The sequence below is a fragment of the Protopterus annectens genome, chromosome 3.part0 (genome assembly GCF_019279795.1).
Source record: "Protopterus annectens isolate FY-2018-M chromosome 3.part0, PAN1.0, whole genome shotgun sequence".
In the NCBI taxonomy this organism is placed as follows: Eukaryota; Metazoa; Chordata; order Ceratodontiformes; family Protopteridae; genus Protopterus; species Protopterus annectens.
In genome coordinates, this window is record NC_056731.1 from 1,133,110,447 (window position 1) to 1,133,135,621 (window position 25,175).

General features: G+C 41.7%; 1 protein-coding gene across 1 annotated transcript in view; it reads right to left on the minus strand.

Moving 5' to 3' along the window:
* CABLES1 (Cdk5 and Abl enzyme substrate 1) overlaps positions 1-25,175 on the minus strand; it is a 1,875,674-nt gene that overhangs the window by 838,489 nt on the left and 1,012,010 nt on the right. The window lies entirely within an intron of this gene.

Here is a 25,175-nt window from a genome sequence, read left to right on the forward strand (position 1 = left end):
ATCTTGACATTCTTCTAACCAAAGATGAGAACATGTCTTGTTTTACATCCAAGATATATAGGAAACCGTTATACTCTAACACTTTACTACATTTCACAAGTTGTCACCCTCACACACAAAAGCTGCAGTAGTGAAAGGGCAGCTTGTTGAGAGCGAGCAGAATTTATTAAAGAAAGAGTTCTTTTCTGTGGAATGTAACACACTTAAATTAATGTTTTAAGTAGAGGATACCCCAACTGTTTAGTTGAAGAACTTATAGATGAGATCACTACAAAAAGGAACAGCAATTTTTATGTGCCACTACTTCAAGTGAGAGAAAGGAAGAGTATGTTGCCACTTTTAAGCCCAGTAGGGGTTCAGATCCACGTGGATTCTAGAAGAGTAGACACGATGGACATTCCTAGATTTATTACTACGTTTGCAGTAGATAGTACCATATTGTGGTCCATCATTCAGAAAAATTGGCAGTTATTTGCAGTAGACTCGACAGTATCAACCAAGTTAGGCACTACACCTTTAGTGGCTTACAAAAAAGGTAGGAACCTTAAATCTTGGTTCGAGATGAAACATCTGTTAGTTAGAACTCCAGGGATGTTTAGATGTCACAACTGTAACTACTGTCAATTCATAATGGAATCCAACAGATTTCACATCAATAAGGGTGAATTTAAACTTAAACATAGATTCACATGTAACTCAAAGATGATAGTATATGTAGCCCAATGCCAAAATTGCAGTGCCCACTATGTAGGGAAAACTGAACGTAAGTTTAAAGAAAGAATTTACGAACATTAGGAAGTGTAAGCTTACAAATGCATTGGCTAAACACGTTTCAGAGTATCCTAATCATCAATTTAAATTTATTGGCATTGATCAAATTTTCAACAATATTAGAGGGGGTCCTGCTTCATTAAAATTACTAGTTCTAGAACTTTATTGGCAAATCAGGTTGGCATCCTATCATCCCCCTGGTTTAAATGAAGCATGCTCTATTGGTTGCCTTCTCAGTATGTTAAGTTTAAAGAGATAGATTTTCTAATGTTACATGAACATTCAATTTAATGTTTTAAAAAATACATTCGAGTTCTTCATAGTTGTATTAATTTGAAATCTATTTATTTACACAACAAAATTGTTTATATACATGAAAATGAAGTATTACAATTTAATGAATAGTGGGTTATACATATATATTCAATTTATATCTGTTTTTGGTTTTCTCACATTAAGAGCATTTTCCGTTTTCTAATTTGTTTCATTGTTATATGGTTATGATTTTAACAAGTAAATATGGAGACAGTATTATAAGATGTATTTGGTTACATGTTTATTCTATCTAACTTGTGTAAATTGTTTTATAATATAATGTAGAGTTCTATATTGGTATTTTTAGCTACTGCGTTTTTAAAAATGAGTAATGACTATTGAATTAGGTAATTAATCAATTATGTTTTTTGTATAAATTGGTAGGAATGGAATATGAGTTTATTCTGAAGAAGTTTGCCTACAGTAGCAAACGAAAAGCGCTTAAATAAAACTCAGTTCTGGATTACTAGTTGCTCTGAATTTGTCGTTTCGTTTGCTGTCTGGTATGATCTAAGCACTGTATTTGGTGTTCCAGCAGTTTGTGGAGTACTCCGAGGCTTGGTTCATTTGATTTTCTACAGTTGGTGTTTCACATTTTCTTTGGTATGATATTTGAATTCCTCCTTGTCTGCAGTATGCAATTACTGGTGCCAGGCATTTTGTGAAGACCCTGGGCGCAGTAGATAAGCCAAAGGGCAGTGCAGAGAATTGATAATGGGTTGAACCTGCAATGAAGTGGCGGTATCTTCTGCAATTTTGTCTGATAGGGACATGCAGGTATGCCTCCTTGAGATCCAACGTTACTAGCCAAGCCTTCTTGCCCAGCATGGGAAGAAGCTGCTGTAGTGTTAGCATCTTGAATTTTGGTACTTGCAGATAGGTGTTCAGAATTGAAAGATCCAGAATGGGTCTCCATGCTTTGTCCTTTCTGGGGACTAGAAAGAGTCTTGAGTAAAATCCTTGTCCTTGCTCCTGTGTAGGTACCTGTTGAATGGCTCTCATGTCCATGAGAGCTGTAATTTGTTTTTGTGCTTCTGACCATTGATTCGGTGGCAGGTTTGGCATTCCTTTTATCCTTGGCAAGGTATGAAAGTGGAATATGTATCCTTGTGAGAGAATGTTTAGGACCCATTTGTCTTTTGTGATGATGTGCCAGTTGTCTGCAAAAAGTGCTAATTTTCCTCCCACGGGAGCTGCCAAGTGAGATTTGCTTGGTAATTTGAGGGTTGAGTCATTGTGTTTGTCTTCTGCTAGCTTGGGGTCTGTCTTCTCCTCCCTTCTGGGTAGCAGTACCCCATTTGGCGAGGTTTGTAAGGGCCTTGGGACTGACCTCTGCCCCGTGGGTGTCTGTATTTGCCCCTCTGTGATCTGTCAGAAGCTGGAAAGGACCATTTTTTGTTGGCCAATTTCTGCTGAAACGAGGGGGTTGTACCTGTAAAAAATCCTTGACCATCTGCATAGACTTTGCCTTATCCTCCATTTTCTTTAAAACCTCTTCTGCTCTGACACCAAATAAGACATCCTGCTGTAAAGGTGCATCCAATAATTTTGCTTTAACATGATCAGGTAGGGTTTGTTCTTTTAACCAAGCATGTCTACGTATGACAGACCCAGTAACAGCTGCTCTACATGAAGCTTCCAATGAATCAAATCCACATTGTAAAGTATGTTTGCCCACCTGTTCAGCTGCATGCAACAGATCCTGCATTTCCTTGAATTCAGACTGTTCAGAATGTGTGCTCATTTTTGTTTTAATTGAGACATTAGGAATTGCTGATATTTCAGCATGTGAAACTGACAATTTAATGCTCTCATAGCCAGAGTAGCTGAGGTGTACATCTTCTTTCCCCATCTATCTAGGGCTCTGGAATCCCTTTCAGAGGGCACAGGATTTTTAGCCATAGAAGCTTTAGCCCCTTTGGGACCCTGGGAAATTGCTTCTGGATCAGCCACAGGGCTTTTATAAAGGAATTTGTGTGAGCCAGGTACTCTGTAGCATCTGTCTGGTTTGGCTGGAGCAGGCGGTAAAGAGTCTGGATTTAGACTAGACTCTAAGTAAACATCATCCACAATGTCTAAAACTGGAGGGATAGCAAGTGGTCTGTGCTGGGGTAGTAAAAGGAACTCTCTGAGCCTTTTCTTTGAATCAGAGTAGTCCTGTCCTTCCCAGTGGAAATGTTCCCTCATGGTGTGTAAAGTTTCCCCAAAGGAGTAGTCTTCAGAGGGAGATGCTGAGGGAATAGAGTCTTCAGCATCAGAGTCTTCGTAAGGGGGAAAAGTGTAATCCTGTCCCTCAGAAGAATCTGAGGAAATTGAAACCTGGTCAGAGGAAGCATAATCCTCCTCTTGTCTTGGTCTTTTATCTGGAGGGGAATGGGAACCCCTGATTAGGGTAATCAAATCTTCAGCCATCTTAAGCATCTGTTTCTTAGGCATGGGGCCTTGAACTGTAGACTGATGTACAGTCTTTTTTGGTTTTAATGGAGTTTTAAGCTTAGCATAAGATTTAATGGTGAGTGTAGTTGGTCTGAAGACACCTTCTGCAACTGAAGGTGTTTCTACTGCACCAGAATCTCCTTCTGCTCCGGTGTCGGAAGGGCCTAATGAAGATGGCTGTGACGGCCTAGTACACTCCGCTTGAGAATTCGCAGCTGTCTGGGGTTCCAATTCTCTGGTCGTCAGGGGCTGCGTAGGCACCTCACTGAAAACCGGAGAACCGGCGACAGGCCCAGCAGAGGCGTCGGAGTCTGGCTTGGTCCTAGGCTGCCTGTCCTTATCCTTGCATTTTTTATGTATGCCGGTCGTCGGCTGCTCCAACGGCATGATATAATTAAATTTCCTATCAAAGTAATGTCGTGCGAAGTCAAAACGGCGTTTGATAGTTTGTTTATTAAATCTAGCACAAAACCGACAACCTGTGACGTCGTGGTCTGGGCCTAGGCAAGGAATACAATAAGAATGGAAGTCTTTATGAGGTACTTGCTTCCCACAAGAAATGCAATTGTTAACTTTTTCTGACATCGGACTGAGGCAAGACAAGGTTCCCCAACGGGGTACTTAGCTTTACTGAAGACTTCGGACTGAAATTCGATTCGAAAATCTCAGATGTCGGCCGACCGGCACTTGTGAACTGCTTCTGCTTCGGGCACCACACGGCAAGAAAGACTGAAGAAAATGGTGTTGGATGCCTCTTATATACCCCTGGCACACTGACGTCAGGGAAGAAGCGACAGCAACTGACGCTGGACCAAGACTTTGGAACTCTGGCCGACTGCGGGACCGCCTGACGGCAGGATAACCCAAGTGTGATGACTGCAGCAGAGTAACACAATGAACATCTAGGAATTCCCTGAGTCTCTTTTTAGACTGAGGGTAGTCCTGACTCTCCCACTGGAATTGTTCCCTTAAAGTATGCAGGGTTTCCCCAAAATCCTCTGGGGGAGAGGCTGAAGGAATGGAATCCTCTGCATCAGAATCCTCATAAGTGGAGAGGGGCTGCAGGTCTTCATATTCAGTTGCATCAGATTTATCTGAGTCTTGTTCAGACAAAACTACAGGGGACAGATCTCTTTTCCTTTTGGAGAGGGTTGCTTGGCTTCCCCTGATCAGCATGATATTTTAAGCATTTGAGACTGATGCAAGGTAGCAGGCGCCTGAGAGTGGGTCATCAGTTTCTTGGGTGTGGTTCTTACCCTGGACCTGAGAATCTCAGTAGTTTTAGAAAGAACAGTAGTCGCTAAAGAAGACGTTGGTTTGTGTCGAGATTTAGTAGTGCGAAGGCCTTCCTCGGAAGCCGGTGCCTGCTCAGCGGCTCTGGACCCATCCAACGTTGAGACAACCGCAGGATCCTTAGTTGAAGAAGAGTATTGCGACATACATCCGAAAGGGTCTCGGTAGCCGCCTGCGAATCAACAGAAGCGGGCATCAGAGGCTGCGAAAGTGCCTCACTGAGTACCGGAGAACTGATGACTAGCTTAACGGAAGTGTCGTCGGTAGGTTTGGACCTGTGCAGTTTGTCTCTGTCTTTATCTTTACTATTTTTCGGAAGATCTGCTGTTGGATGGCTTACTGAAGCCATATTGGAATTCGAGGACTGTAAGAGAAAATATCTGGCTACAATAAGGGCCCGACGACGGATAGTTCTGGTGTTGAATAAAGCACAGAAGCAGCAACGAGGGACGTAGTGATCTGAGCCTAAACAAGTGATGCAGTAAGAGTGAAAGTCTCGGTGTGGTATTTGCTTTCCACAAGCGAGACAACTATTAACTTTTTCTGACATCAGTTACTGCAAGAAAAAAGGATCCCCAACAGGGTACTTAGCTTTAGAAGATTTCAACTTCAATTCGGTAGACGAAACTCAGGTAGCGGCCGATCGGCACTCATGCGAACTGCTTCTGCTTCGGGCTCCTCAGCAAGAAAGACTGATGTAATGGCATCGGCTGCCTTACTTTATACTACTGACGGCCTGACATAAGTCCTCAAGCAAGAGCGACCAACGCTGAAATACTAAGTCTCTGGTATTTGGGCCGGCCGAGGGCTACCCTGGCAGGGATAACCCAAATGTGATGACTGCAACAGTGAAACACGAAGAGCATGTGGTAATGATTTGAAGATTTTATTTAACAGTGTTTTAAAAGGAGGGGAAACACCAACTTCTTCCAAGAAGGCAGTATTATCCAAAGACAGCAAAGACCCATCAAACCCAGCTTCATATAGACCAATTTCAATTTTAAACCACGATTATAAAGTGTTTATGTCTATACTTGCTAAAATAATAGCAAAGGTGTTGCCAAAATTAATAGATATGGATCAATGTGGTTTTGTGGATGTGAGGCAAACATTTGATAGCAATAACACAACAATGAAAATCCAGAGGGAAGCAGAATGCAAGAAAATCCCACTGCTGTTAGTAAGCCTGATGCACAGAAAGTACTCAATAGAGTAATCTGGGATTTTATGAATAGGACAATGGATGCATTTGGATTTCCCTGATACAATAATAAGGTTTATTAGGAGGCTACATGAAGGCTCAAAGGGCAAGAATTAAAGTGGAAAGGTTTCTCTTTGATAAGTTGTGACTGAAACGAGGAAACAGATATGGGTGACTTCTTTCCCCTTAGTTATTTGCTTTACATTTAGTGCCAATGATAAAGAAAACAAGGGACTCAGAAATGCAAGGATATAATTAGTATGGTAATCTAGAAAAGCTGGCTTTATTTGAAAATATTTTGTACCTGATAAATCCAAAACAGGACAGCTCAAGTGTTGTGGAACATTTTGAGACAGTTTTAAGATTTCTTGGGATATAAAATTAATGACGATAAAACAAAGGCTATAGCCACAAATTATGTACCCACACATGAATGAGTTCAGCAATAGCCATATTTATGGGGACTTGATACAATGAAGTATTTATAAGAATGGATTAAAAAGGTTTCTGTTATTGCAGCTATGGATACACAGGAAGAGGCTAAACAAAAGACAATACAAAAACTGAGAAACTGGAAGCTCTTGTTTATGGATACAGATAGTAAGATAGAAGCAATAAAAATGTTTTTAGTCTCTTTAGTTTTGTATATGGTCAGGCACATTCTTATCAACAAGAAGATAAGTTGTGGGCAATAATTAATAATGTGGTGAAGGAATTTATCTGGGGAGGGAAGAGGGCAAAAGTTAAGTGGGATATGGGGACCCTTCCAACAGAGCAAGATGGTTTAAGATTACTTGACTTGAAAGGATATTTTAATGCTGCACAGTTAAAGCTCATGTACATAAGACAAGCAAATTGATACAATTCAAAATGAAAAGAAATGATGAAGCAGAGGAGGAAGTTCAAGAAATAGAGAGAGTAAGATTTTAGAAGCAGATCTTTTTTCATATTACCATATTTACATTTTTATTTGAAATGAACATATCAGCATAGCAAATTTTCATGACATACTGTTTAACCTCATGCAGGGCAAACCTGTTATCTGAACAGTGATTACTGACATAATTTTATAATTATTTGTCTACACAACACTAAGAAAGCAGCCTCCTGTCAGACAGTCAGTGTTTACATTCAGTCACCAGCAACTTGCCATTAAGCTCACAAATCCAAATATCATCATCTAGTTTTCATTTCATGCATAATATTGTTCATTACAAAAAAAAAAGTTAAACACAAAAATTAATTATTTACACACTAATTTGAAATAAGGAATCAGTTGTTAACCATACTGTTTTACTTTCACGATATACGAATACAAACACACACACACACACACACACACACTGAAATTCAAAATAAACACGGACGACAGTGCTGCTAAAACAGGTCCCAATGTCTAATTAACTTTGGGCTTTCATCTCCAATTCATACAAGAGACTTCATCAGAATTTTGAATTATTTTTATTATTATTACAGTAAACTCTCTGATAACTGGCATACATGGGGATTGGTAGATGCCGGATAACTGTAGTTTCTGGTTGCTTGAGAGTTACTATTAAAATAGGCCTGACTAATACTGTACCCTATACTATTTGTTTGGTTTGACTTGTTCTCAGGTTGGGGAGAGAGGGAGTGTATTCCTATCTTCCTTTTTAAAACTCTAAAACTTTACAAATGGGTATGTTTCTGTAAGGGGAAAACAGACAGTGCAACACATGAAAATTATACTGTATTTCTTCGATATTTTTTTGCCGTTTGCTTAAGAGTGCCAGTTGCTTGAGTTCCGGTTAACTGAGAGTTTACTGTATTTATTATTCTGAATTCATTTTTACTATATTACAAGTCTTAACAACTGGACTAGAAACCTCTCACCTTGTATTGGAGCCTACTTTATTAAACAAATACAAGACCTTTGGTACACATTGTTTTAAGTCAACATCTTCTTCAAGTTCACATTCCATTACATCATCCCATAGAGCCTATTGTTTTACTGTGGAGTTCTATTTCTGATCCCTAATAGTTATTGTTTCCATATTCTTAATCTCTGTAATCAATTTTTTCCTTCTGTATTAGTAATGGTTTGTCTTTGTTTTTTCCATTTTCTAGTTATAACTTTTTTGTCACTATCAACACTAAAGACAGCAAGCCCTTCACCTCTTCAATGTGTTATTTTCCACCAACTCCACAAAATACTTCTATATTGAGGTTAAATTATTTTCAAAATATACAACTCAGCATATTATTCAAATCATTTTTGTAATGAATCAATTCCATACATTCCCAAATATATACTTTCAAGTAACAATAGTTATGTACTTACCATAACGATAGATCCACATTGTCTGATTTTCATCAGGTTCAACACATTGTTTGTTGGATCCAACCTTGGCACTGACTCTGAAGCTTCTTTTGGTTCTAGCACCCTGACTCTTCCCCTAGCCATAATTCCTTGTACTCCTCCCGAATAACTCAGATTGATTTTGTCTAACCAAATAGCTTACAACATTATGAATATGATAACAGCTTCAATTAAGATAATCAGAGGGAGAAACAGAAAGCTGTCAGAACAGAACCATTCACAGACAGAGAGTTGAGAAGTACCCCCCAGTCATCCCAAAGTCATATGTGTCAATTTAGGAAAGGGGGGGTTGAACTGGATGAAAATCAGACAACATCGATCTATCATTATGGTAAGCAAATAACTTTCATTTCCAATGTTGGCTATTTTCATCCGATTCAACACATGAGACAGATTCCCAAGATGTCTACCTGGGTGGTATCAAGGAAGATGGATGGTGGAACCAAAAGAAGAACATGAACTACATTGTACATCCAAGTTTATAATGAAACACAGATGTTACGGATTGTGGACCAAGTTGCTACAGCACAAATATCATCAATGGAAAACCTTCTGAAAAATAATGTTGACGTAGATATTGCTCTAGCAAAATCAGCTTTAGACTTAGATTGCCAAACCAACTTCTTTTTGTTACAGACAAAAGAAATGCAGTCTAACATCTTGAAAGGATAACTTTAGTGACAGCTTTTCTTAATTTTTGTTTTGAAAAGGCAGTAACCAACAACTGATCAAATTATCTGAATTATTTCATTCTATGAAGATAGAATCTGAGTTGGAGATGAACATCTTAACATATGTAGTATGTATTCTCCTTTGTTCGAGTACCTGGGAAAAAATATTGGTAAATGTATGGACTGATTCAAGTTTCAGATGCCATCTTGGGAAGAAAGAGCACATTAGTTCTAAGAGAAACCCTGGCCTTGTGAAAAAACAGGGACGTTTGTATGAAAGTCCTTGTGAATCTAACTGTCTAGCTGATGTAACTGCCACACAAAAAAAATGTTTTTCAAGTCAGAGACCTAAGCTCTATTGTGGCAGCAGGTTTAAAGGGTGGTTGCATTAGAGTCTGTAGCATAATGGTATTATCCACTGGAGGAACTGGATCCCTGAAGCAGGTCATAAAGGAAAGGTTCCTCTCAAAAAGGCTTCCGAGCTATAAAGGAGTCCTTATGGCCTATGTGGAAGTTGGAGATCACTGCTCTTTGAACTTTGATAGCAGAATAACTGAAATCATCAGTATTGTGGATGACATTAGGCCCAAAAGATTTAAGATCAGTCTCGCTGGAGGCAAGGGATAATGAAGCACCTACATGGCTGTTATAATGCAAACATAAAAAGCTGGTTTTGGGAAGGCTGACGATCTGTAAGTTAGTATTAAGATGGCATCCTATGAATTCTATTTGCTATGTTGGTGTCAGATGGCATTTGGGAAAATTTATTGCCATCCTCAAGTTCCGCATCCACTGGAGCACAAGACCCAGATGGTATAACATAAGATGCACAGAGGTAGCAGTTAGGAACCAATAGTTGAGATAGGGGAAAATGTGGATCCTTAGCAAACGCAAGTATACTGTCACCACTGTCATTAACTTGATGAACACCTTGGCTGTTGTGGTTTGAGACCAAAAGGCAGAGCTCTGAATTGGTGTTGACTGGTTCCCAAATGCCAAAGAAGGAATCTCCTGGACTGCTTATCTGCCATCACATGATAATAAGCATCCTGAAGGTCTACTCAGCACATCCAACCATCCTTCTTCAGCAGAGGCAATATGAAATGACTCATGTCCAGTCGAAATTTTACCTGTTTCATGAAGTGATTCAGGTGATTGAGATCCAAAATTGATCTGAGGTCCCCCATTTTCTTTAGCACTAGAAAGAACCTGGTTCATGCTCCAGATTCTGACTGGTCTTGTGGTTATGGGACTGGTTGGATGACTTTTTCCAGGAGAGTCATGACAAGAGCTCTGTGATTTTTCAGAATCATATCTTCTTTCCCATCCTTTCATTCCTAGAAAAGGATCTTTGAGGAGTAGAAAAGCAGATTTTCCCTGTAGAGAGAGTCTTGCTATCCTGTTGACTCCTGGTAAGTGTATCTTTGACTTTTGGTCCAAATAACTTTTAGCTTATTTTTATTGTATTATGGAGCTTTTCTCACCCAGGACTCTGCTGAAAAAGGGCTCTGGCTCAGTCAGACATTCCCGATCAACAAATGTAAAATAAAATAAATAATAAATAAATAAAAGTGTGGACCAATCATAGGGAGCATTTACAAAGGACATCTTTAAGTCTTCCACAAAGAAACAAAGATGCATCGAGGCATGATGGTGCATGGTGATGCCAATGCCTGCTGCCTTGTCCAAGCTATAAACTGTATTAGACAGCAGTCACATTTCTACATTGGAAGTTGACTGTAGGGTAGATATCTGGGAGTCCATCACCTTCTGAACACCTGCAGGCAAGAAACCAAGAAGGGATTTGGAGAGTTCCCTAGTTAAGTCCTTCTGGAACCTAGTAAAATGAGCTAGATAATTCAGTGATCTGACAGCAAAAATTACTGATGCATAAGTCTGTTTCCCAAGCCTGTCCACTGTCCTGGACTCCTTGTTAGGGGGATGAACAGGGAACTTGCCTCAGATAATTCCTTCTTTGTGGCTGCTGCTACCACCATAGCATCTACTGCAGGACATTTACTCCAGTGTTTTCTGTCTTTCTGAGCTGATATAAATTCTGTTTGCTTTCTTAAGAGATAGGCTCCACCATATCAGGTTTCTTCCAGACCTATTAAGCCATAAGATCGATGAAAGGGTCAATGGATGGTACCATCTAGGACGATGCTGAGCCAGAACCAAAAGCTTCCAAGAACACTGACCCATCCATTGAGGGATCTTGGGTAGACCATCCCCTTCTCTGTTTCATCAATTCAAGAATTTCACCAAAGGTGACATCTTCTGAGGAGGAGCAGTGGGACCCTTCACCTTCATCCAAATCAGTATCTTCTGTGAAGGACTCTGGAGATGAGTCTGTGTGTTTCCGGCTGCATGTCTGCTTCTTCTGTAACATTTCTGGTGGGGATCAGAAGGCACAGACTCAGACTGGGAGCTAACATAGCAGAAAATCTCAGAAGTTCCTGGCTCCAACTGTTCCTGTCCAGCTGGACAAAGGAGGAAAAACAGCCATAGTCCTATTGGGCTTTGAGTACAGCAGAACTGGTTGAAGGTGCCTTCTCTTTAGGCATAAGACCCTGTAAAATGCCTGGAAGGCTGAGGACACAATCAGCTCCAAAGACCTACCCCTTGTCCAAGTACAACAGAGATCCCTCGGTACTACTTCGCCTCGACCCCGAACCTGACCTCGGATCCAAGCTGTTAAAAACGTGTCTGTCTCTTACTTCAAACCCAAGTACCAACATTTTGGCTCCAAGTCTCTTCCTCATGTGACTACTAGGTGGGTGGTAAACTGGCTCATAGACAGAACCCACAAGTCTGAAAGTAGCAGACTCCAAGTCAGACTGCCCACCAGTCACGAGTGGAGTCCCACAGGGATTGGTCCTGGGTCCTCTCCTGTTCGGCATCTACTTCTCTGAAGTCCAGGCCAACACAAAGGGTCTCTGGCTGGCCACGTCTGCAGATGATTGTAAGCTGGGAGCCATTATTAGTTCCCCAAGTGATGTAGACATCCTACAAAAAGGCCTCACCAAGACCAATGATTGGTGTCAAAACCAAGGCCTTAAAATCAATGCCAAAAATGCGTCGTCATCCCCTTTGGAAAAAAACTCGGTTCTCATGAATTGGCACATTGATGGCAGTCCACTGAACACTGAAGGTGTTACAAGAGATCTGTGAACACAGGTTGATGGCAACCTCTCCTTTGCCCACCACACAGCCACTATGGTCAGAAAGTCCTTCTATGTGACACATCTCATTACTAAGGGTTTTGCATCCAGGAAGAAGGAGGTTGTCGTCTCTCTCTACTTCTCCCTCATAAGACCAATCATTGAGTACAATGCCCCATTTGGCATGCACCTCACCAGACACCTGCAACAACTGGAGAAGTACCTCACAAACAGGATACTGGGCCTTAAACACATGTCCTATATGGACAGACTCAAAAAACTCCAGCTATTCTCTGTCTCATATCGCCTACTTAGAGGCGATCTCTGCTTGACTTACAAAGCCATGTCTGACTCAACCCTGTTAGATATGCTACAGCTAAAAAAAATCCCAATCCCTCCGCACTACATGCTCCAGAGACCTCAACCTCATTACTCAATTAACAGAAAATGCTGGAGGGACAGGTTCTTAACCCAGAGACTGCCCATGCCCTGGTGTAGACTTCCAATACACGTCAAGCAGAGCACCTCACACTGGCCCTCTTCAAGAGAAATCTTAACGAGCGGATGGGAAATAGAAAATTCACCCCGGGGATCACTTCAGTGGCTCTGCTCAACAGAGGCACTGGAAATTAATGTCAGGCGGCACGATCCCAGGGCAATCCTATGGGCTAGGCTTGTAAAGGCTCTAGTGTCATTAGCTAGTACACGCCTATGAACCTATGGAGTTGAGAGAGAAAGGAATGCTATCAGGGTCAAAGAAGCCACATCTGTCAACCTTGACAAAGGTACCTCAGTGCAGGTTGGAACTACTGTAACCAGTTCTTGTGTACAGTGGACCAGTACTGGAGAAAAAAGTGGAGGATAGGTTTGACCAATATTCACTACATTCTAGTGGGCATCACTGAGAACACCAAGCTAGATGTGTGTCTTGAGAATCTTCCTCATCATCCTGTTGTCATTCTTCTTGGTAAGACTTCAGGATGATTAGGAAGAAGAAGCCAGAGAGAAAGAATTGGAGAATGGAGTTTCAGACTTATCAGTTCTGTCGATAACCAGGGCCGAAGAGCTAACGGTTCCAACTACTGGGCCAACTGGTAATATTTGTATCCAGGGACAATTTCCTGGATAAATCTGATCTAGGTTTCTCAATTCTATCAGGTTTATCTTTCTCCTTATCCTCATCTCTGTCTTCATCCTTGGGTTTCTGCTTATATTTAGATTTAACCACTCTCTTAGATGGAAAAGAAGATGTGGAGGAAGAAAGTACAGTTGTGTACACTTACCATAAATGTAGATGTTTGAGTGTATTCATTGTTGCAGTCATTACATTTGGGTCTGCTTGCAGTAGCCCTCAGTTAGCCTGATTAACAAAGTCGTGGGTCCTGCATCAGATGCTGTCCCTTCTTCCATGACGTCATGCAGCCGACGCCATTACATCAGTTTTTCTTGCCCCAGATGTCAGGTGCCCCCCTAATGGGAAGCAATTAAATCTATAATTACAAGGATATACCTCCAACAAAAAAAGCAAACACACCAAAAAGCTTTATGAGCATAGTAAGGGAGTGTAGAGGTATAGCCAAAAGAAGTAAGGGGGCTGGAGGGAGGGTAACCATGACTGCAACAGTGAATACACTCGAACATCTACATTTATGGTAAGTGTACGCAACTGTAGTAAGTTCTTCGTGTCTCACTGTTGCAGTCATTACATTTGGATAGATTCCAAAAGCTAAGGCTGGGAGGATAAATTTAAATAGAATTAGGACCAGCTATAAGGCCATGCAAGACTGCAATGGCAAAGCCAGCTCTGGATTTAGAGAAAATGGGCAAATGATAATGCTTGGTGAAAGTATAACTCCAAGTAGGAGCTTCTAGGATGTCTCTGGTAGGGACACCCCTGAGAAAGGCTGTGGAGGTAGATGCAGCCCTGGCTGACTGGGGTCTGATGCCCTGTGGGATAGGTTTTTCATGGTGCTTATAGCAGAAATTAATGCAGTGGCCTAACCATTTTGAAATGGTTTGCTTTGAAATAGCTTTCTCCTCTGTCCCTGCAGCAAATGCCACCAGCAGTTGTTCAGATTTCCTTTGAGGTTTAGTCCTGTCCAAGTAAAATCTAAGTTGTCTGTGCACATCTAAGGAGTGCAGTATCCGTTCCCCTTTGTTCTGTGGGTTAGGAAAGAAGGTAGACAAATGAATGGACTGATTAAGAGCCACACTGGATACCACCTTGGGCATGAAGGAGGGATTGGTTCTGAGGGACACCCTGTCCGCATGAAAGATGATGAAAGGCTCCACTGCCATAAGGGCCTGTAATTCAGATACCCTTCTTGCAGAAGTGATTGCTAAAAGGAAAGCTGTTTTCCAGGAAAGGAATTTTACATCTGCAGTGGCAGCTGGCTCGAAAGGAGGAAGAGTGAGTTTCTCCAAGCCAAAGTTAAGGTCCCAGGCTAGAGTTGGAGCTCTCCTGGGTGGCCTTAAATTTTTGGCCCCTCTGAGGAACTGCTTGAGCAGTGGGTGAGAGAAGAGGGGAGGCTCTGTGTTGTAATGAGCTGAAATGGCTGAGGCATGAATTTTGATGGAGGAAAAGGACAAGCCCTTATGAAGCCTCTCAGTCAAGTATTGTAGAATCTGAGGTAAATTGGTCACTGCTGCGCTCATCCCTTGAGACCAATTCCAGGCACAAAATCTTTTCCATTTTGCAGCGTAAGATTTTCTAGTACTAGGCCTCCTTGCCTCTAAAATGATATCCATCACTGATTTACTGAGGGATGGTAAAGGAAAGATTAGGTAATTAGCCAGGCTGCTAGGTTCAAGGTTTGCAGCTGAGGGTGCAGAATCTGGTTCTCCTGCTGAGACAACAGGGAATGAGTCTGAGGCAGGTGCCATGGGGCCAAGCATGACACACTGCGCAAGAGCGTGACACACTGCGCAAGAGGGGGGGGGGTACCAATGTTGGCGTGGCCAGTCTGGTGCAATTAAAATAGTCCTTGGCTTGTCTTGTTTGATCTTTAGTAGTACCTTGGAGAGCAGAGGCAGAGGAGGAAAGGCATAAACTGATAGGTTTTTCCAACTGAAGGCTACAGCATCCACTTTCCAAGCCAGCTTGTGGGGAATCCTTGTGCAAAATTTGTCCAACTGATTGTTCAGGGGGAGGCAAACAGATCTATATCTGGGCTCCCCCACTTGCTTCTCAACAAGTTGAAAATCCTTGGTTCCAGTTTCCACTCGTGTGGGTCCATGAGATTTCTGCTTAGTCCGTCTGCCAGTTTATTTAGTTTTCCCGGCTGGAACTGAGCTTGTAGAGTCATTTGGTAGCTCAAGGCTGTATTCCACAATGCCATGACTAGTCTGCAGAGGGGGTAAGAATGTGTACCCCCCCCCGCTTGTTTATATACCACATAACAGTGGTGTTGTCCATCTTTACCATTAGTTGTCCTGGAAGAATGTGGTCCTTGAAGGCTGTCAGAGCATTCTGTACAGCTAACATTTCCTTTTGATTTATGTGCAGGTGCATTTGACTTGGGTTCCATTTGCCCTGAATGCACTTTCCTGCCAGGTGAGCCCCCCATGCATAGTCTGATGCGTCTGTTGTTAAGGTTTGGGCGGCAGGGGGTAGTGTGAATGGTAGTCCCCTGTTCTGGTGGCAGGCCTCTGCCCACCAAAGGAACTCTAGGCGTAGAGAAGGTATGATAGGAATCATTGTTTCTAGATCTTGTGAATGTTAACACCAAAGGCTTTTGAGATGCCATTGTAGTTTCCTCATATGCAGCCTTGCATATGGAATTAGAAGAATGCAGGAGGCCATGAACCCCAAGGCTTGCAGTATTTGCCTTGTATACAGCTGGGTTTTTGTGGCCACTTGTTTGAAGTAGGTTGTCAAATGAATCCATTTCTCTGGTGTGAGGAAAGTCATCTGGGAAGTTGTATTCAAGCTTGCTCCCAGGAATATAATTTGTTGACAGGGTACCAGATGTGATTTATTTTCGTTTATGGTGTACCCCAGACAAGTCAGCACCCTTTGAACAAAGGCCAGATGATTCAAAGGTATGTCCTGGCTTTCTGCCTGAATTAGACAATCGTCCAGGTATGGGTATAATTGACTATATCTTTGCCTGCAAAATGCAATGACTGGAGCTAGGCACTTTGTGAATACCTTGGATGCAGTAGATAAGCCAAAGGGCAGTGCAGAGAACTGTTAGTGCATGCAGCCTGCTTTGAAGCATAGGTATCTTCTGCAAACCTCCCTGATAGGGATGTGCAGGTATGCTTCTTCTAAGTCTTGTGTTGCCAACCATGCATCTTTGCCTAGCATAAGAAGCAGCTGGTGAACAGTCCGCATTTTGAATTCTGGAATCACCACAAAGGTGTTTAGAGAAGAAAGGTCCAGGATGGTACACCATGTATTGCCTTTTCTGGGTACCAGGAAAAGTCTGGAATAGAAACCTTGTCCCTTTTCCTCTTCTGGTACCAACTGAATAGCCCCATGCTTAAGAGAGAGAGAACTTGATGTTGGGCCTCTGCCCATTGATTTGGGGGTATATCTGGCCACCTGCTTGGTGTTGGTAACCTGTGGAAGTGAAATCTGTATCCTCGGCACACTATATTTAAAACCTATTTGTCCTAGGTAATGAGTTCCCAGTTTCTGGCCTGCAGACCAATCTTTACGCCTAAAGGAGCATTCAGTTGGGAAGTGCTTGTAAGTTTTAAAAGCAAGTCATTGAGACAGTTTTCCATAGGGGGGAGTCTTACTGCTCCCAGATTTGGGTGCAGAAATCCCCCACTGCTTAGTCATGTGTGTCCCCTGGGACTGAAATATGGGGTTTCTGCTGTGTCTGGGTTTGGCTTGAGAAGACCTGGAAGGGGCTGGAGAGGACCAATGCCTACTAAATATCTAGGAGGCTGAACTTGCAAGAAATCTTTAACAGTTTGCATAGATTTAGCTTTATCTTCCATCTTTTTAAGAACTTCCTCAGCTTTGTTGCCAAACAGGCAGTCCTGATTTAAGGAAGCATCCAACAGTTTAGCATGCCTTCTGAGCACAGACCCAGTAACAGCAGCCCTGTAAGAGGCCTCTAATGAATCAATCCACATTGCAAAGTATGTTTACCAACCTGTTCGGAAGAATGCATTAAATCCTGTAATTCTTTACTTTCAGCACAGTCAGGAATCAACATCATTTTCTGTTTAAGCAACCCAATAACATGTTGTTGATACTTTAACATATGAAACTGGCAGTTTAAAGCCCTAATGGCCAAGGCTGCAGAAGTGTAAACCTTCTTACCCCATCTATCAAGTACCCCAGAGTCTCTATCAGAAGGGGTAGGATTTTTAGCAGTAGAAGCCTTAATGCCCTTGGGGCCCTGTGAAATAGTCTCTGGATCCGCAATAGGATTTTTAAAAAGAAACTTGTGTGAATCAGGGACCCTGTAATATCTGTCAAGTTTTCCAGGAGCAGGAGTCAAAGAATCAGGGGCCAAACTAAATTCCAAAAAGGCATCATCAACAATGTCTAGTACAGGAGGTATAGCTAAAGGCCTATGCTGAGGCAGGCGTAAGAAATCCCTAAGCCTCTTTTCTGAATCATAAAAATCCTGGCTTTCCCAGTGGAAATGCTCCCTTAGAGTATGTAAGGTTTCACCAAAAGAAAAATCCTCTGGGGGGAAAGGAGAGGGAATAGAGCCCTCTGCATCAGAATTCTCATAAGTAGATAAGGGCAAATCCAGATCATCAGAAGAATCAGAAAAATCAAAATCCTAGTCAGAAGATTCATAAACAACTTCAGTCCTAGGTCTCTTAGAAGGGGAGGTTGGCTTCCCCTGATTGAAGTTATAAGATCTTCAGCCATTCTTATTTGTTTTTTTAGGCATAAAGACCTGAGCATGCTGCCTGGGCATCGGTTTCTTAGGCATGGTTCGAGATTTAGGCCTAAATGAAGAAGGAGGCGTCGGTTTAATATGCAAGTCCATAGGCCTGAAAACACCCACAGATGCCAGTGCCTGCACAGTGTCTATGGACCCATCCAAGGCACAGACATCCGCAGGTTCCACAGTTGAAGCATCTCGCGGCATACTGGACTCCGAATGGGTATCAGAACAGGCCTGTGAATCAAGCAGGTATCAGGGGCTGCGAAAGCACCTCACTGAGTACCAGAAAACTGGCGATTGGCTTAGGAGAAGCGTCGTCAGCAGCTTAGGACCTAGGCAGCCTGTCTCTGTCTTTATTTTTGCGTTTTTTTGGAATCCTGGTAGTCAGATGGCTAACCGACATTTCTGGATAATTAAACCGAGCACCGAAATATTTAAAGGTGAAAATATACTGACAACAAGGTATGTCGTGGCCAGGGCCCAGGCAAGGAATACAGTACGAATTAAAATCTTTGTGAGGTATTTGCTTTCCACAAGTAATGCAATTATTAACTTTTAGTGACATCAGTAAGGAGCAAGAAAATGTTTCCCCAATGGGGTGCTTAGCTTTAGTTGAAGACCGGTTCTGAAACTCGAAAACAAAAATTTCAGGAGTCGGCCAACCGGCACTTGTGAACTGCTTCTGCTTCGGGCACTGCACGGCAAGAAAGACTGATGTAATGGCATCGGCTGCATGTTTTATACCCCTGACAACCTGACGTCATGGAAGAAGGGACAGCATCCGACACAGGCCTAAAGACTTTGTTAATCAGGACGACTGTGGGCTACTGCAAGCAGATAACCCAAATGTAGACTTCAACAGTGAAACACGATGAACATCTTGCAGAAGATGAAGCCTTAGTCTATGGAGGAAATCTTCCTTTCACAATCTGTTCTTCTCTTCTAATTTTAAGGGCCCTGACAATGAAAGGCACAGAACTGGTAATCCGAATCCAGGTCAGCAGGACAATAAACACAGAGCAAATGAGGGTCCTGTGGAATCAGATTGTGCCTGCAGTGAGCACACTTTTTAAATACTTGGGAATTCAACATGGTGAAGTCACAACACCCAGACTAATGGCCAAAACTTAGAGCTACCTTGCCACATAACATCTAACAATAAATCTATTTCTATAACAACAACACACTAGAAGCTAATACACTATATGAAACACTAGAAGCTTATATACTATATGAAACATATCTACTTATTAAAAAAAAATCATGAAAATATGTGTCTAAATTTACTATAAATGCTAAATAACAACAGACCTCACCTATATCTACCTAACTCTATTTTAAAAGACAAAAAGCTTAAAGATACAAAAACAGTATAGCAAAAAATAAATACAAATTTTTAAAAACTCTAAATAGAGAAGAAGTGATGACTTGAAATCCAAAAAAAAAATTATAAACGCTACAAAATGAGCCCTTTAGAACACATTCAAAGTCTTCAGCAGCAAATGAGATCTGAGGAATCAGGGTGGGGTACAGGAAACTATAGGCAGGGGAGGAATCAGACCTTTGGAACCGAAAGAAGCTTCAGAGTCAATGCCAAGGTCAGATCCGGTCGGATCTGACAACCCATGTGTTGAATCAGATGAAAATAGACAAAATGGGATCCTCTTTCAGAACCATCGCATCTCTTTAACAAATGTCTCTTGTCTGCAGGAACATTTTTTCAAGTCCAATAGGGATATAGAAACATTTGTGAAAACATCTTCACACAAAAATTCTAAACTTTCTCAGTTTAGTTACACATCTGGTCTTCCAAGATTGCTGCACACTGAATAACAGCTTAATTTCAGGTCTCCCAGTCTGAAAACAGAAACTCAGAAAAGGGAACCAGTGAATTTGTGTTTTTTGGTAAATTTCAGCTACTACCTACTAAGCGATGCCAGCAAAGTAGAAATTTAGAGAACCTGAACGAAAATCAACCACAAAAGATGACGAGAAAACAGTGGCTGGAAAGACTCCTGAAGCTGTTCAGCAAAAAGCACTTCAAGCTCCAGCTTAGGTGCAAGATGTGGCTTCCAGTAATCTAGAGGAAAAATAAATGTGCTCAGAGCTGATTAAAATAAATGAACACTGAAGGAGTATATCAACTCAAATAACAAAAGGCTGAAAAATGGAAGAAGCTTTAAACAGATATTCACATGAGCTGATAAAACTGCAAAAATCATTGGCTGAAATGAAAAAAGGCTGGCTGAGCATGAGGCTGCTCAAGAAGAGGTGTTTCAAAAATGGTAGAATTAGATGACATACAGCTTACCTTGACTTGGCCAAGGCCTTTGACACAATCCCCCACTCGGGCATCACTGAAAAAATAACCTAACTTGGCATAAATTTGTCTCATCGGGTGGGTAGCTAACTGCCTCACTGATGGGACCCACAAGGTCAAAATAGGCGCCTCCACCTCCAACAGCAGATCTGTCCCAGGGATCTGTCCTGGGACTCTACTGTTTGGCATCTACTTCTCAGAGGTCCAGGCAAAGACAAAAGGCCTGTGGCTGACCAAGTCTGTGGATGACTAAGTTGGGTGCTGTCATTGACTTACCAAATAATGTTAACATACTGCAAGAGGGTATCACAGCAACAAATGACTGGTGCCAAAAGTCATGGCCTTAAATTAAATGTAAAAAAAAATGTATTTTCATACCATTTGGGAAAAACACGACCCCCTACTGATTACGACATCAATGGCAATACCCTAAGCACACAACCTGTGGTGAGAGACTTGAGTACTCAGGTTGACAACAACCTCACATTCGACCATCATGTAGCAGGTGTGGTCAGAAAAGCCTTTCACTTGGTTCATCTCATAAGTAAAGGGATCGCATCCAGAAAAAGGGAGGTTATTACCTTTCTGTACTCCTCCCTCATTAGGCCAATAATTGAGTATAACATCCCATTTTGTATGTACCTTTCCAAACACCTGCGCCAACTGGAAAGGCAACAGAAATACCTCACAAAGAGAATCAATGGCCTCCAAAACCTGTCCTATGTGGACAGGCTCAAATCACTATCACTCTACTCGGTATCGTACAGATTGCTCAGAGGTAGTCTGTGCCTCCCCTACAAGACAATATCGGACCCTGCCCTACTAGAGATGCTCCATATCCATAAGTCTAACTCCTCATGCATTACCCACTCGAAAAGCCTAAATCTAATATACAACATCAACAAAACCTGTTGGAGAGACAGGTTTGTCTCCTAGTGGTTGCCCTGTCTCTGGAATGGACTTCCCATACATGTCAAAGTATCTCACTGACTCTCTTCAAGTGGAACCTTGATGAGTGGCTGGGAACCACAAATTTGTCCCAGGGGTTCCACATGTATCCCTCACTGACAGGGGTGACAGGTACTGACTGAGGTTTCTTTTTTGGGGATAAACTCTTGGTTAGGCTTGTAAGAGCCCCAGGGTCATTAGCCCAGTAACTTCCTATGATCCCATGACTAAGCATGTAAGGAACTGAAAGGAACAAACTGTATTAATTTTATGAAAGCATAAGTAAGCAGTTGGACTGGTATTCTACAGCAGTAGATGTTAACTGAAATGGCATAACATGTGTATGCTCTAAATCTCTTATAAGAGAGCAGCCAATACCTCCAATAGTAAAGATGCAACCATACGAGCAGAAAAAGTTGATTATAACAAAACTGTGGCAACAGGACAAAGTACTAAAAGCTGGACATTGTAGAGTGTGGAAAAGGATTACTCACTGTACACCAGGCAGAAGTGGAATAAATTTGCTACAGAAATCAGGGAATGCCGAGAGGCGGGTGAGATTCAAGCTGCTGTATATCGCTATCTTCAGAATATTTTTTCCTGGAGGGTCAAAGTGATGTAGAATATGCTATGGGGAAAATACAAAAGTTTGCCCAGGAAAAAGTGAGCTATCAAGCAGAAGGTGACTCTGCTTCTTATTCTTCTGATAATAAAGCTCATACAGAGACTATACCAGTAAAACCTTTTCCAGTGTTCCAAAGGAAAATGCTTGACAGACAAGAAAAACATAGGAGTTAACTAGAAGAACCACTAGTACATTGGAAATGAATCAGAAACTGAGGTTGGGAGATGGAAATCAACAGGAAGAAAGCCAGCAACTTGGAAATTAATGAATAACTGTGGGATTACAAACCATCAATCACATTTGTGAAACATGGCAGAACAATAAAACCTGGAAATACTGGACTTTTTTTGACTTTATTAAACTTGCAGGGAACTCCATATCCCCTAATTCATGTTTGGAAGAAAATTAAGGGGAAAGGACAGAAAGGAAAGAGATAACTGTATGTAAAACAATTTTTGTTCTTAACAGTATTTTTATAAAACATGACACACATTGAATATTATATAGTGCAGTCTTTTCAGTAATTTCTGTGTGTTACAGGGATAATAAAGTAAACTGAGGCCCTTTTTCCCATCTTTCTTTTTTTTCTTCTTTTTTCATGTTTACTTTTAAGAAACATAGACACTGTAATGTAAAAAGAGAAGAAAGCCTGGACAAAAGCATGCTTAAAATAACAGGCTATAATCTTAGTTGCTGAGTGAAAGATGAGTTATAAAAGTATACAAACCATAATATAAGTAAAACTGACATGCTTTTTTTTTTTTTTACTTTTGCGCAGGGGGATGACTGGATTAAGGCCCTTTTCTTGATCTAACAATAAGTTTTCAGTGGAAGCAAGTAAATAAAAAAACACTGAATGTAATGAAAAGTTTTCCTTTAGCAAATAAAAGTTCACAGTGCAACATAAGTAGCTTGTAACAGAAGACAACTGTGTATCTGGTTCACATGTTTCCATGGAGGCAATCTAATAAGAGGGCAATAAAAACAGAATAATTTTTTCTTTCAAAGGCTAAAAGATAATGTTTTCTGAAAGCATTCAAGTTGTTTTCTACATCTGTAAACGGACTAAAGATAAGACAAAAAGAGACAGCACTTTGTGCAAGTAGAAACACAGGCTGTACTATACGTCTTAGAATGGATAAATTATAGTTATGTACTTACCATAGCTATGTATCAGTATGGTTCAACCTGTGGATTACTGGATCTGACTCGGATCCGATACTAGCCATATCCTTCAGAACTCCAACTTGTTGGTCTCTGCCTCCTTTACCCACAATCCCCTGCTCCTCCACTGACCCCTCAGATCAAGTTTTCCCCATATAAAATGAGCTACAATACTCCCAAAAGGAGGAGAACAAGGGACTCCAAGGAGATGACCATCACTGCCCAGTCATCTCAGATACGGAAATTCACCAAATAAACAAAGACGGGGCCAGGAAGGGGAGGAGACTGAACCACAAGGAGACAGACAACACAGATCTATCATTATTATAAGTACATAACTTTCAAATCTGAAGATGTCTTTTTCACCTGGCTTCAACCTGTGGGACAGAGTCCTCAGCCACATAAAAATCCTGTGTAGGAACTAAAGTAGGATATTCCACAGCACGGTGGAGCCAAAGGAAATCCTGGATCTAGAATGAAAATCCAGTTTTTAATGAGAAACAAAGGTATGATGGCCTACTCAAGTAGCAACTGCACAAAATTCATCCAAAGAGTTTCTGGAAAAGAAAACTGTAGAAATAGTCATAGCTCTGGGTAAGAACAAACAATCTCTTTTTGGTCACTAAGGGAGACTTTAACCACCACTGAATTTGATTATGACATACTTTCGTCAGCCTTTCCCAAAAATCCATTGGATGAGTCACGACTGACCATTGTACCACCAAGGTCCACTGCAGAACCCTCATATGGTACCTCACTAGAGGGACCAACCCTGCTGAAACTGCCATGTGGCCTAGGATACTGCATGTGCTGAAAACGTTGAAAGTGCAAGTACCGATACTGCCTGAGATGGAAGACTGATCACTCTGGAGCCTGGCAATTTGACTGACAGTATCCAAGTGGCAATCTATGAATGTAATGTCTGAAAATGTTGTAGACATGACCTTGGGTAATGGACTGTAATCCCTAACTAGTCACATGACTGGAGTAAGGTGTCTCTGGAAGTGCTAAGTTACGTTCTTGTGGGGGCTGTGAGGAGCCAATCACCCAGGTAAGGGACGACCTGGAAACACTGCAGTCTGCAGCCAGGCTGTGACCACTGCCATGCACTTGAACACCCTGGGCAGTGGTGAGACTGAAAGGTAAAACACTGAATTGACAATGGCTGAATCCAACTGGAAGTCCAGAAACCTCCTAGAGCGCCTCTCTATTTTGATATGATGATAGGCATCCTTGAGGTCTATCGAGCACATCCAGTTGTACTTCCTCAACAGAGGAAGAATGGACTGCAATGTGACCATCTAGAATATGGTCTGCTTTACAAAAGGATTCAACTTGATTAAATCCAAAGCAGGCCTGAGGTCCTTGCTCTTCTTTGACACCAAAAGTAACACTGAGTAGACATCCAGATCCTCATCGAGTAGACCCCAGATCCTTACTGGATTGGTGGGACTTCTTGGATAACTCAGAATCTCTACCATTGCCTGCAGTCCCTGACAGGGTGGAATGTCTGGGAGACACTTGTAGCAAAACTTTGGAATTTCTAAAACAAATGGAAAAGAATGGAATGGAAATGAATAGAATAGTATAGCCTCTGGTTATAACTCTAACACCCACATATCTGAGCCGATGGCCTGTCAAGCTTTTCTGTGAAGAGCCAAGCAACCCCCGATTGCCTCCAGAGTAGGACAGTCTGATAACCCTTCAGTGTCACTGAAAGGGCCCACCAGAGAAGGCTCCATGGAAGCCCTGATTCTGCGGACAGCCCCCTGCTCCACTGCAGCATCCACTATGGTTCCCCCAGCCTCTGAAGGAACCCACTGAAGTAGCATCCAGGGACGACTGGTGCAACTTTCTAAAAAAGAGAGATGTTTGCCCCTTTCTGATTCCTCAAAAAGGTTTCCTGAGTGGTAGTGAAACACACTCCTAAGACAGACAGCAACTTCCCTTCTTGCTCACTCCTAGTGAGAGTATCCTTAATTTTCAGTCCAAACAAGGAACAACAATAAAATGAGGCATCAATTAACAACACCTTGAAGCAATCTGCAAA